Below are 13,430 nucleotides of genomic sequence, written 5' to 3' on the forward strand. Positions count from 1 at the left end.
TTAGGTTGGAGTGGTGCTGTTGATGCAGGAGTGCTGCTCCCAGGTTCCTCCCCAGAGGCCGATGTGGCAGGCACCTGTCTCCCAAAAAAGGTTGCGGTTGGCATGCCACTGGTGGAAAGCTGCTTCTTCTCACTGGCCGCTTTCTTGGGAGCAACTTTATTTGCAGCCATTTTAAGCTCTAAGTTGGCAGTGGCACTAAGATGCACAAGCGGAAGAGTTTAAAGGACCAAAGTTATTGTAAGGCCTTATCTTTGACAGTACTGCTGGTGATGTGAGGTCTCTTTTCTTGTGCACCTAAAAGCAACCAAGCAAGAACAACATGTAGTTAGTGAAACATGGCATTGTTGCAGGTTGAAATAGCACAGATAAATGCAATCTTAGTGTGGTTGATTACTTATATCATAAATACCAGTTTAATCAAACATTTTAAAGTCAAACCACCACACCATCAAATTTCATTTCAAATCAGGCAGCACAACATGCAGATATAGCTCTTTGCTTGGACACCTGGGTTAGTCAGAGAGAGGTGCATGGGTAAATGGAATAATCTTTTAAAAAACCTATGGCGGCTAGCTGGTTCAGGGGAAATTAATGATCACTAAAAAATGAATTATGCTGATGATTTGTCTGTAGTGCTTCGCAGCCGGGGTGCCCAAGAGCAAATGGAATTATTATACACCTAAAGAAACCAAATGCTGTAGTGCAGCTGTGCATCTTTGGTGGATGGATAGCGGAATGAATGTGGATGGATGAATCAAGGCAAAATTCAGAATTGAATACAATTAAAATTAAAATTACAAAATATTAAAATCTTTTAAAAAAAAGTAACAAAAAGAAATGTAAAAAATAAATAAAATTTGAATTACAAATAAAAAATAAAATTCAAAATTAAGTTAAACTAAAAAAATTAAATTAAATTAAAAATGAAATAAACAATCAAATTAAAAAATAATAGAATAAAACATTAAAATAAAAAAATTAAATGGAACCTTAAAATGATCAAATGATCAATAATTAACAATGTTTGTATGTAAACCTATGGCAAAAACACACTGGCTGGATGCACAAGATGGCTGCCCGCAACATGGTCAAAGAACAACAAGGAGCAAGGAGACATGGCAAACAAAGAACACATGCAAGCCAATGGCAAAGGAACACAGGCTAGATGGACAAAATGGCCGCCATCCGCATGGTCAAACAACAACAACAAGGAGCAAGGAAAGAAAGAAAGAACACATGCAAGCCTATGGCAAAGGAACACTGGCTGCATGCACAAAATGGTCTCCAGCCACATTGTCAAACAACAAGGAGCAAGGCATGTAAGCCTATGGCAAAGGAATACAGGCTGCATGCACAAAATGGCTGCCAGCCACATGGTCAAACAACAACAAGGAGGCATGGCAAAGAACACATGCAAGCCTATGGCAAAGGGACACTAGTTGGATGGTCAAAATGGCCACTAACTACATGGTCAAACAACAAGAAGAAGGAGCACGGAGGCATGGCAAACAAAGAAAGAACATATGCAAGCCTATGGCAAAGGAGCACTGGCTGCAAACACAAAATAGCTGCCAGCCACATGGTCAAACAACAACAAGGAGGCATGGGGAAAAAAGACAGAACGCATGCAAGGCTATAGCAAAGGAACACTGGCTGCATGCACAAAATGGCTACCAGCCACATGATCAAATAACAACTGTGAACAAGGAGGCATGGTGAACAAAGAACACATACAAGCCTATGGACATGGGTTTCACAAAATGGCCCCTAACCACACAGCATGGGGAACAAAGACAAATGGTGGATAATGACAAACACACACACAACGGCCATAAGGAGGCATGGTAGTAACACTGAAGAAAACACTAACATTAATTCAGCAGTGCAAAACACGAAAATTAAGTCAGCTATAAAAATTTCACGACAGTACACACATCCTGCTATGCTATCAAATATTACCACACAACAAATACAGTTTTGCAAAAAAAAGAAATGCAAAAAATAGCCAACATTTTAAATTTAATCTAATGCCATCCCTTCCCTAAATGAAGTTTTAAAAACATATACCACTGAATAATTTATTTTATGCAATGATGACTACTAGTACTGGGCCTACTGGCTAGATGGCCCTTTGGAAGTGTATGCCACATAGTAAAATAATATTGCTAATGTTACAAGCATGTAGAAAAGGAGAGGTAATGAGCTATGCAACAATTTTCCTTTATAAAAGATGAAAAATCAATGAAATGCAAAACAAATAACTAGGTTGATACTAAAACTCCAGGCCACTCGCTACTATAAAAATTGTAAAATCAAATTTAAGTACAAAGAAATGCTGGTCCATGCCCAAGCAAACAAACAACACCCTTATGCAATTGTTTTTTTTAACCTACTTGTGTGATTTCACACAAAAAAAATGGCCAGACAAAAACAAAGGGCCAGATTTAAAAGGCCTTATCGCCACCGGAGCGTCACTTTTAGTGACACTCTGGTGGTGCTATGCACTGTGCCGTATTTACAAGGTGCCGTTAAGCCACTTTTTATGGCTAAACACCACCTTGAAAATAAGGCCCCTTCACACGCAGCATTTGTGTGGAAGGGGTGTGAAATGGGTGTTGCTGTGGGCGTGCCACAGCAACATTCATTGTATTTTGACACTGCCCCAGATTTACGAGTTTCCGTAAACCTGAGGCAGCGCCAAAATCTAATCCCAGGGGTGGCGTTAGCATGGCACAATGAGGAGAAATCCTTTCATTTCTCCTTGTTTTTTGCTCTTTCTATGTGTGCTGCCTTCACATAGAAAGAGCAAATCACCATTGAAGATTGTTTTTGTGCAGGAATGTGTCCCTTCCTGCACAAAAATAATCTCCCCCGATGCACAGCCATCCTTGCACCATGGCACAAGGGTGGCTGCGTTGGTGCTCGGTTGCAAAATTAGTGGTGGTGCAGGGGGCAACACAGTGGTGCGCTGTATTCAATTAAATACGGCTCATTCCTGCACTTTGAAAATGACGGCCATGGCTCTGCCAAATATGGCACAGCGTTGCGCTCTGTCATTTTATTTTTTAAATCTGGGCCAAAGTCCTTAAATCTGAAGGTAGATACAGGGGACAAAGAGAGTGATCCACCTGAAACATGACCAGGACATGGACAAAGCACTGGGAGGAGCCTGCTGGAAAGGAACAGGAAGTCAGAGTCTCTGTGGCATTTCCTTCCTGTTTGGAAAAAAAAAAGGCTTCTCAATCTAAACAACAACTTGAAGGGTCCATTGCAGAAGAACATCCACTCAAAACCACTTTTTGACTAGATTTAGATGTATCTGGAGTGGAAAATCTACTCCAGGAACATTCGTGCTCGTGAGCGGGACTTTTTAGGCTGGCTTCGCAGCCAGAAGCAGCGCAAGTAAACGCAAAGTCATGTGTCCACGTCTGGAAACAGTGCAATTAAATTAAAAGTCTTGTGCACGCTTGCTAGTGGCCTAGGAGTATCGAGGAGCTCACAAAAGAGTGCCAAAACCCCAAATAAAGTTTTGTGGGTTTCACAAAAGTTACACCATCCTGGATTGCCCCGCATGTCTAGTTTTCAGGTTTCCCCTGATGCTGGCTAACCATTGGCTAAATTCCAGCAACTACAGACATCCCTAAAGATACTGCAATTCCAAGGAAAAATCTTGAGGTCTCCACACTGATTTTTGGGGCCTTTCCTGTTGCTGATGATAAGCCTACTCCAAAATGTAAGGTATTGTTTTAGCAAGAAAAATCTGTGGGAACACTGGGAGGTTGGGCTATTGTCAATATCAACAGAATTCAGGACTATACCTTTTCCGAGTGCCGGGTGACCCTGGGCCCAAATCACACAGGTACTCACACCACATAAATATTGTATTTTAGGGCCTTTCATGTCACAGAGAATATGTCCACCCACACATTTTTTATCATGCAAAGAGAAGAATATTTGAAGTTCTCTCCATTTTTAGCTTCCAAATGCAAGTCTGTGTGCAGGAAAGAACACATTTGGTAAAAACACACTCTGAATCACAAGGTAACTCCAAGTTTAGTCGTACAAATAACCACTACTCTTATACTCAAATTATTGGGTATGTTTAAAACATGCATTGCTTTTCTTCTTATCCATTTTTAATTCGTAAGATTTTACCATATGAACTGAGGCATGGTAGGTACACAATTATTATTAACTGTAGCCTTGGGTACCACAAGCTTTTTGACAACTGACACACACAATATATCCCTTTGACTGAAAGAGTCAGACGGACATGCAGTGGTTTTATTACTTTAGTATAACAGCCATCGGGCCAAAAAATAAAACAATGAAAACATCTTCACACATTTCTATTTTTTCCTTCTTACTTTCATTAGTTTTTGATTTCTACTATTAGTTTCTTTAGAACAAACATGAGTGAACAACACCAAGGCCTCCCTTGCTGAAATTCTAAATTTCCAGGTTCACCCATAGCATTCACACAGTGTTCCCACTAATAACAACTCTGTTCTTATAAGCTATGAGGAGGGTGGTCCTAGCAAAGCAAGCCGTTAGCTGATGACCTTTATTTTAGGAAAAACATGTTTTGGCTATTTTATCAGTTCGCTCCAAAAGAATACATAAGTGCCTTTGGTAAGTTTGGACTCCCCAGCATGTTGATGGGGGTACAGGTTTGGCCTGGATATCCTTTGTGAAAAATCAACAGTACGAAGGCTTACTCCCAAACTGCTAGAAAATGTCAAAAAGGGTTAAGCACTAGGCAAACTGAGAAACCTCAGCACTTAATGGGTTAAGGGATTACTTGCCATGCTGTTGGCAGAAGAGTGCCTTAGTTCATTTTTATTGGTTGTGGCGCTCTGAAACTTGCACAGTAACCCCGGACTTGTGAAGGTAATGTATATTGGCAGCTTGTGCTGTCTTGAAGAGCTGAGATTGAATCTAAAAATAATACACTAGTCACAGAATATTTCATAAAGACTTTATTCAATGCTGTGTGTTCCTCAGTAGTCAATACAGTGCTTTTTCCTTTTGACCACATATGCATGCGTACCAACCAAGGGCTGTCACTTGTTATGTTTCACCATTTTTTTCCCAATATGTAATTCTTTCTTCTATCAACCTAAAGGACTGCAGGGTCTAGAAAGCTCAAATCTGATATTCATTTAAGTTAGCGGGGAGCTTGTCACCACGCTTGCTTTGTTTTATGCTTCTAACCAAGTATATAAAATACATTTTAATTTTATATTTGGACTAGTCTACAGAAAAGTAATGTTGGCAGGCATTGAAACTTAGTTTTGGCTTAGCCACACACAGCCAGTAATTCCATATGTCAGATTTCAATTTAAATTTCTTCTGAAAAAAGTGATTTACCTTAAATATAAGGTGGTGGACAAGCTAAAGGTTGAGAATGCAAACGGCACATATTGCAAATTGTGAAACCTGTTGTGGTAACCCAATTCTAAATGTTTATGATCTCCTGCAGTGCACAAAGTTAGCACGCAAGTAGATGACGTTGCTCCCCTGCTGCTGCCGCCACCATTGCCTGCTACTGCTGCTTGGTCCGCTGGGTCTGCGTTGCCTTAGCCTCATGGTGAACCGCAGGGGAAGAACTGTAAGAGCAGAGTGGGCTGCCAGGGACCGAAAGAGCTGCTCTGCAAGTACTTTTCAAGGGATGTCTTAAATTGAAGACAAAGGTTCATTGTTTGTTTTCCGCTTGCTTTTGTCTACCAGTTCCGACAGCACCAGGCACCAGAAGAGGAGCAGTTGAGCAGGAACAGGAGCTGAGGAACAGGAGCAGGGGGCAAGAGTAGAGGCTGCATGGAGTCTCTGCCCAGGGAGTTAAGAGCCCGCTGAACCCATTTATGCCCACTGAAGCAGCTCGGGTGCACATGCCGAGGCTGTCACGATTCACCTTTCCCTTACCGCCTCTTTCGGATGTAGGTGGAGTACAGCTTTAGATCTTGTACATCCTGGTCTGCCTAAGATAAGGATGATCCCTTCTGGTAGCCATGGTGCTACTGGCAAGATGAAAGCCCAAGCAGTCCGTGCCCTCGAGAAGGAGCTCCAGAGGAAAAACTACCAAGGAAAAAACCTCCAGAAAGGAGCTCCAGAAAATTAGAAAAGGCACAGTAGAACTCAGGACTCCAAGAACTTGAACATCAGGAAGCTGCAAGGAAAACCAAGCAGAAAGTAACCCACAGCAGGAACAAACAGTAGTGAGGACCACCAAATCAGAGTGTTCCAACGCAAAGAAGAAAGAAACTCAAGCCGCTTATTTACCAGTAAAACAGAAAGTGAACAAACAGGAAAAGGAAAAATGGCATATTACGGTGAGAAAGTATCATAGGACAAAATAGGAGAAACACCACCTTGGAAAGGTACTAGTAAAAGGAAAGAGCAGTGCATGCTAGGAAATACAAGCATTTTGGGTCCAAGAAAGCATGGCCCCCTTAACCGAAAGGGCAGACAGCCAAAAGCCAAGAAAACAGATAAGTATTATATAGGTTTCGCCTGTGCCACCCGTGATGCAAAGGCAGAGCACACTGCGACCATGGCAAGATCCGCGGCCCGGCCCCGGGCCGTCTGACCTCGCTGCCGCGCAAGAGTTTGACACTGCGGGCGAAAAACCATCCCACGGCGGGCCGGACTTGACAAAAACAGACCACTGGCGGCCCGTGTGATGAAAATGGGGTGTTGCTTGCGGATTACTGACCTGTGGCATAACAGTAGGCCCTCCCCCCCCAGAGACCCAGACTTAGCAGGAAAAAGCTAAAAAAAAATTGTGAACAAGAAGGGGTGTATGAACAGAAGAAGCATCTTCCCAAGAACAGTCACTAAGAAGGTAAGCCTTCCAATGTATCAGAAATTGAAGATGGTTCCGAAAAAACTGTGAATCACATATCTCTTGTACCACATACTTAGGCTCATTATCCACCAACAGCAAAGGGGGACAAGCATGGGGTCAATGTAAAGGATCAGAAACATATGGTTTCAGTTGTGAAACATGAAATACTGGGTGTACCTTCCATGTCTGAGGCAACTGCAGACAGAAGGACACCGATTTCATGATGTGTACGATCTTAAAAGGACCATAATATCGAGGCTTAAATTTGTTTGTGGACAAGTGAAAAGGCAAAAATTTAGATGATAGCCAGACCTTATAATGAACCTGATACAAGGGAGAAGGATGTCGTCTTACATCAGTAGCTTTCTTCATAAGTTGTTTTGCAGCCAGCAAATTAGAACATATCTTTTTTTGGACACTACAAAGACGACAGGAAAAAGAGGTTACAGCTGGAATAGAGGAAGACTCGATATTCACTGTAGAAAAGGTCCTGGGGTGATATACATACGTACAAAAAAAAAAGAAGTTGCCTTCGATGCAGTATGCACCGTATTGTTGTACAAAAACTCTGCCAAAGATAGATATTGGGACCAGTCACTTTGAGTTGCATTACAAAAACAACGGAGATGCTGCCCAAGTCCCTGATTTAAACGTTCTGTTTCTCCATTCGATCGAGGATGGAACCCAGAGGATAAGGCTACCTCAATATGCAATAATTTACTAAATAGTTTCTAAAAACGTGAAACATACTGAGGGCCTCAGTCTGAAATGATGACTTGAGGGAGTGTCAAAGCCCAGCTCACCTGAGTCCTTGTTCAGTTCTGATGGAGGTTGAAGACAATCCGACCCCCCCCTGAAACTGCTTGTTCCAGCACACTAGTTTTTAAAACAGTGCACTAAGAACAGAAGCTCAAGGGAAGGGGGGAAGTGGATAAAATAAAATAAAGAGACAACAGCGTTCTTGCGTTTCCATTGTTGAAGTGCTGCACAAATCTGCAGCCCTCTCTGACTTCTGTAGAAACTGGTGCCTAATGAAACATAAACAAAGAACAGATAAGTACATCCTATTCCTAACTGGGTTCCTGACTATCCCTTTATTTATTAGAAATTTTCTTCTAAAAGTACCTCTTGGATCCTGGTCTCTAGTTTCCAGGTTTGGAATGTGTTACTGCTCTGGGATGTGCTTTCTATTACTCTAAAGCTTCTAAAACATTAAACAAATACCGTTATCAGAATTATCAATATCAAACATTCATCTTAATATAACTAAAGCCTAAATTGCCAATAGCAGACTCACTTTTCCCATATTTCCAGAATCTTTTGTAAAAAAATTACTGTACTTTTACGTCAAAATACAGCATGTAATTTGTGCAAGTCCTTGATTTACTGTTTGCCTTGCTGTTAATGGTTTCCACGGTTCGATTCTTAAAAGTTCCATAAAAAAATGTTTGCTTCACAAAGTTCCGCAAAGTATTGTTGTAACAAAGAGTTTGAATCACAATGTTCGTGGAAGGTATCTTGTTTCAAATTGTCTATACACGAATCCAGAAATTGTTGTCAAAGTTCTTTCAGGTAATAAAAGTTTTGCACTTACTTGTCGCTGGCAAGAGATACTGATCAGTCTAACCTTGTCTTCTTTCTCTTTTGCAGGTTGCTTGTAGGAGAGAGGCTGAGGCAAGGAGGAACTGGAAACCGGAAGAAGGAAGAGCCAGCAGCTGCGCCCATTGAAGCCAATGAAAGTCTGTAGAGAGCAGGAGTGCCAGCGCCGAGGGATCTGTCCTCAGGTAAGCGGGAGGTAGACGAGCACAAGCACTGGGCGAGGCTCGGGGGCTGCCTTTTATAGACAGGGCTGGGTGTGGTCCTCACATGCTGCACATGTTCTTGAAAGGTGTGCAGAGCTGGGTGTGGTTTGAAGAGCTGGGTGTGGTCCTCACATGCTGCACATGTTCTTGAAAGGTGTGCAGAGTTTCAGTTATTATGCAAATGAGTTAAATTAACACATGGCCTAGAAAGGAGTGTTTTAAAGAAGCCTTGGTAAAAGCAAGGCCCAGTGTGTAAACAAAACAGCACATTAAACAACATACACAGAAGCCTAGGGGGGGGGGGAAGGTGAGATAACAAGAAAGGCTTTCAATAGTAAGTTTAAAAGGGAGCTATTACAGAACCCACTAGTGCAGTGAGAGGGGACATGCTCTTTGCTGTGCACAAACCCTAACAGTTGCCCCCCTCAAAGGCCCTCCTACAGGACGAGGTTTTCCTGGATTTTTTAAATAAAACCATCTAATCAGCTGTGGGGCATGTACATATGATGCTGGTTCCCATGAATTCTCAGATTCATCATATCCTTTCCATTCTACTAAATAAAACAGACGTCCACTAATTCTTTTTGAGTCTTTTATGCTTTTCACTTCATATTCTAGATTTCCCTTAATTGGTATGGGTGGAGGTGGTGGTTCAGGTCGGGTTTTTGGATTGTACGGCTTAAGCAAGGACACATGGAATGTAGTATGTACTGGATATTCTTTTGGTAAATCTAATTTTACTGTTACCGGGTTTACTATGGCAGTTATACTAAAGGGTCCAATGAAACGTGGTTGCAGCTTTCGGGATCCCTCTATGTTTAGGTTCTTTGTGGAGAGCCATACCTTGTCACCGATTTTATACCTTGGGGCCTCAGATCTGTGTTTGTCTGCTTGTCTTTTCATGCTTTCCTTGTACTTTAATAAATGTTTCCTGGCTTTGTCTTGTATGTCACCTAACCTTGTTAGTCTATCCGTTACTGTAGGTAACAGAGAATCTTCTAACAAAATGGGTATAGTTCTTGGATGATACCCCTGCAAGAAATAGAATGGTGAGCAAAGTAGAGCTGAATGCTCAGTATTATTATAAACAAACTCCGCTACAGGGAGAGCTTCCAACCATTCACTAGAATAATCAGCCAATAAACAACGTAGCGTTTGAAGTAAGGTTTGGTTCAGTCGTTCAGTCTGTCCATCTGTCTCTGGGTGGAAAGCAGTGGATAATGCCACATCTATTTTCAGTTTTTTACATAATTTTTTCCAAAATTTAGAGTTGAACTGGCTCCCTCGGTCTGACACCGCTTTGCTTGGCAAACCATGTAAACGCACAATTTCCCTTATAAAAATATCGGCAAATTCTGCCGCCGTGGGTAATTTCCGTAATGGTACAAAATGTGCCATTTTAGATAAAAAATCCACTATAACCAACACTGTTGTGAAAGATTTTACAGGTGGTAAACCTACAATAAAGTCTACGCTCACAGTGTGCCAAGGTTGCTTGGGTGTTGGCATTGGTATTAACAAACCGTCAGGGGCCTTATAAGAAGATTTATGTCTTGCACAAATTGGACAGGTAGTGACAAATTGCTTAATGTCCTTTCTTATAGTGTCCCACCAAAAGTGTTTTCGCACATTTTCCAGGGTTTTTACCCAACCAGGATGACCTGCCAACGGTGAGGCGTGATGCCAAATTATCACCTGTGTTTGTAATTCAGAGGTGGGCACTAACAGCATGTTGTCGTGATACAATAAACCTCGTTGTATTGTGTTATGGGAATCCTTTAACCAATCCTGAGGTGCTATTTGCATGTGTGCATTATATAGATCTGTGATGAAATCCTTCTGTTGTACTGGTGCCAAAAACTTTTGGGGAGGAATAATGGGTTCTCCTATTTTATCTTGTTTCATGTCTGAAGTATGTCCGTATCTAGATAACACATCAGATTGAATTTGTTGTGCACCTGGTCTATAGGTTATTACAAAGTCAAATGTGCTAAAAAAATGTAACCAGCGCATCTGACGTGGTGTTAGTGCTTTAAGTGATCCAAAAAACTGTAGGTTCCTATGGTCAGAAAAGATTGTAACTGGGTACTTGGCTCCCATTAAATGGTGCCTCCATTCTGAAAAGGCTACTTTGATAGCTAGTAGTTCCCTTTCAGCCACAGTGTAATTTTGTTCAGCTGGTAATAACTTTTTGGAATAGAAGGCTATAGGATGTAACTGGCCATCTACTGCATCTCGTTGAGAGAGAACTCCTCCTAAAGCTACTTGTGAAGCATCCGCTTCAACAAAAAAAGGCAAGTCAGGATCAGGATGTTTCAGAATTGGGGCTGAAGTGAACTTTTGTTTTAGGAGTTGAAAGGCGTGTGCCGCCTCATCAGTCCAAAGAAATCGTTGCCCTTTCCGCAACAAGGTAGTTATTGGGGCCGCAATGTCTGCAAAATGTGCAATAAACCTCCTATAAAAATTGGCGAAACCCAGAAATTTCGGAATATCTTTTACAGAGGATGGTTCTGGCCAATCAGCAATAGCACTGATTTTCTTTACATCCATAGTTATTCCTTGAGGTGACAGGCAGTATCCTAAAAAGTCCACCTTGCTGACATTAAAAGTACACTTTTCTAACTTAGCAAAAAGATGATTTTCTTTTAACTTTGATAATACTGCACGAACATGTTGGGTATGTTCTTCTGAGTTCTTAGAGTAAATGAGGATGTCGTCTATGTATACTATGACACAAACGTCCAGGAATTCATGTAGGACCTCATTTATAAAGAACTGAAAGGCCGCAGGGGCATTACATAACCCAAAGGGCATTACTGTGTACTCAAATAAACCAAACTTTGTCTTGAAAGCTGTCTTCCACTCATCCCCCTCTTTTACTCGGACCAGGTGGTAAGCTCCCCGCAGATCTAGTTTAGTGTATACAGTAGAATGTCTTAACTGATCCAACAACACAGGTATTAGAGGAAGAGGATATTTATTCTTTATTGTAGCCTTATTTAGTCCTCTATAATCGATACACGCGCGCAGGGATTTATCCGGCTTCGGGATAAAAAAGAGTGGAGATGACACCGGAGATGTGGAATGACGGATGAACCCAGACTGTAGTAGGTCATCTAGGTAGGTTCTTAAGTATTTGGTTTCTTCGTCAGTCAAAGCATATACTCTGTTATTAGGTAAAGGGGCCCCTGGGATAAGATCTATACGACAGTCATAAGACCTATGTGGGGGCAGCACACTAGCCTTTACTGGATCAAAGACGTCTTTAAAGTCAGAATATTCAGGAGGGAGACTTTGTTCATCTTGTATAACACTAGCACAGTGTAATACTGTGCTCTATTCTGTACCTGCTTCTTGATAGCAATTGGTTCTACAGAAAGAGGAATCCAAAGTAACATTTCTATTCACCCAATCAATTTTTGGGTTATGAGTTGTTAACCAGGGTACCCCGAGAATCAAACCAAAATTAGGAGTATCTATCAGATCAAAGCTAATCACCTCTGTGTGCCCGTTCTGACAGACCATAACAAGTGGACTTGTTTGTTTTGTGATTAATCCAGAGGTCAATTCTGACCCATCCACTGCACATACTGCTTCTGGACAAGGCTTTAGGCACATAGGAAGTCCTAAGTTTTAGCTAACTTATTATCCACAAAATTTCCTGTCGCGCCTGAGTCCAGTAGGACAGGGAGAGAATGCCTCACATGGGTAGTAACAATTAAAACGACCTGAATTATGAAATGTCTAGGTATGTGCGGTACCATGAAGGCTGCAGCATTAGAGGTTTGATTAAGATGTTTTCTCGAACAAGTAACCTCTCCCCTTGTCGAGCTTAATCGTTTCCCGATTCAATTGAGGAGGTGGAGGAAACAGCACCCTTTCGTGGATTTTTAGGCTTTACTGGACATTCTCTGGCAAAGTGACCTGCCCTTCCACAATATAAACATAATTGAAGTTTTCTCCTTCTTTCTTTTTCCTCTGATGTGAGTGAACCTCTGAGTGTCCCTATTTGCATAGGCTCAGGTTCAGGGAGTTTATTATCTGGGTCTTTCTTCTCGTGTCTAATAAAAGTTAACCGTGATTCCAGTTTGTATTTATCTCCCTTTCTTTCTCCTAGTCTATGTTCTAATTTCACAACTAAATCTACAAAGTCCGAATAGTCTTCTGGCATATCAACGATATGAGCCAGTGCGTCTTTTAACTCGTCTCTCAAACCTTTATAGAAAAGGGAGACACACTTTTCTTCTGGCCAGTGTGTCTCGGTGAGTAAACGATTAAAACTAGTGAGATAGTTCAATAAATCCTTGTTACCTTGTTTAAGATTTAAAAGCTCATTATCACTTGCCTGCATGAAAGTGTGTTTTGCAAAAAGGCTGGTCATGGTACGTTTAAATTGATTCCAATTATGGAGGATGGGATCATCTCTCTCCACGAAAGGAATTGACCAATTGGCTGCTGTGCCACCCAAATAAGACAAGACGAATGCCACTTTCGTAGCATCAGTAGGGAACTGTTGTGGCTTACAAACGAAGTGTAATTGACATTGATTGATAAAAACATGGAATTTGTTACTATCTCCATGAAAACGTTCAGGTGCTGCTAAGGGCACAGCATTAGGAACATTAACAGTGACCTCAACTGGGGGAGGCAAAGTTGTATGTTTTGATGGCGCCCCTGTCTCTGAGGAGGTTTTAAACAAAGGCGTAAAAGCTGTGTTCCACTGAGATACCCTAAATTTATACCTGCTTAAATCCTGTTTTAAAGAGGTATTCTCCATCTTTAAT

Source organism: Pleurodeles waltl, chromosome 1_2 (assembly GCF_031143425.1).
Source record: "Pleurodeles waltl isolate 20211129_DDA chromosome 1_2, aPleWal1.hap1.20221129, whole genome shotgun sequence".
NCBI classification, from domain to species: Eukaryota; Metazoa; Chordata; class Amphibia; order Caudata; family Salamandridae; genus Pleurodeles; species Pleurodeles waltl.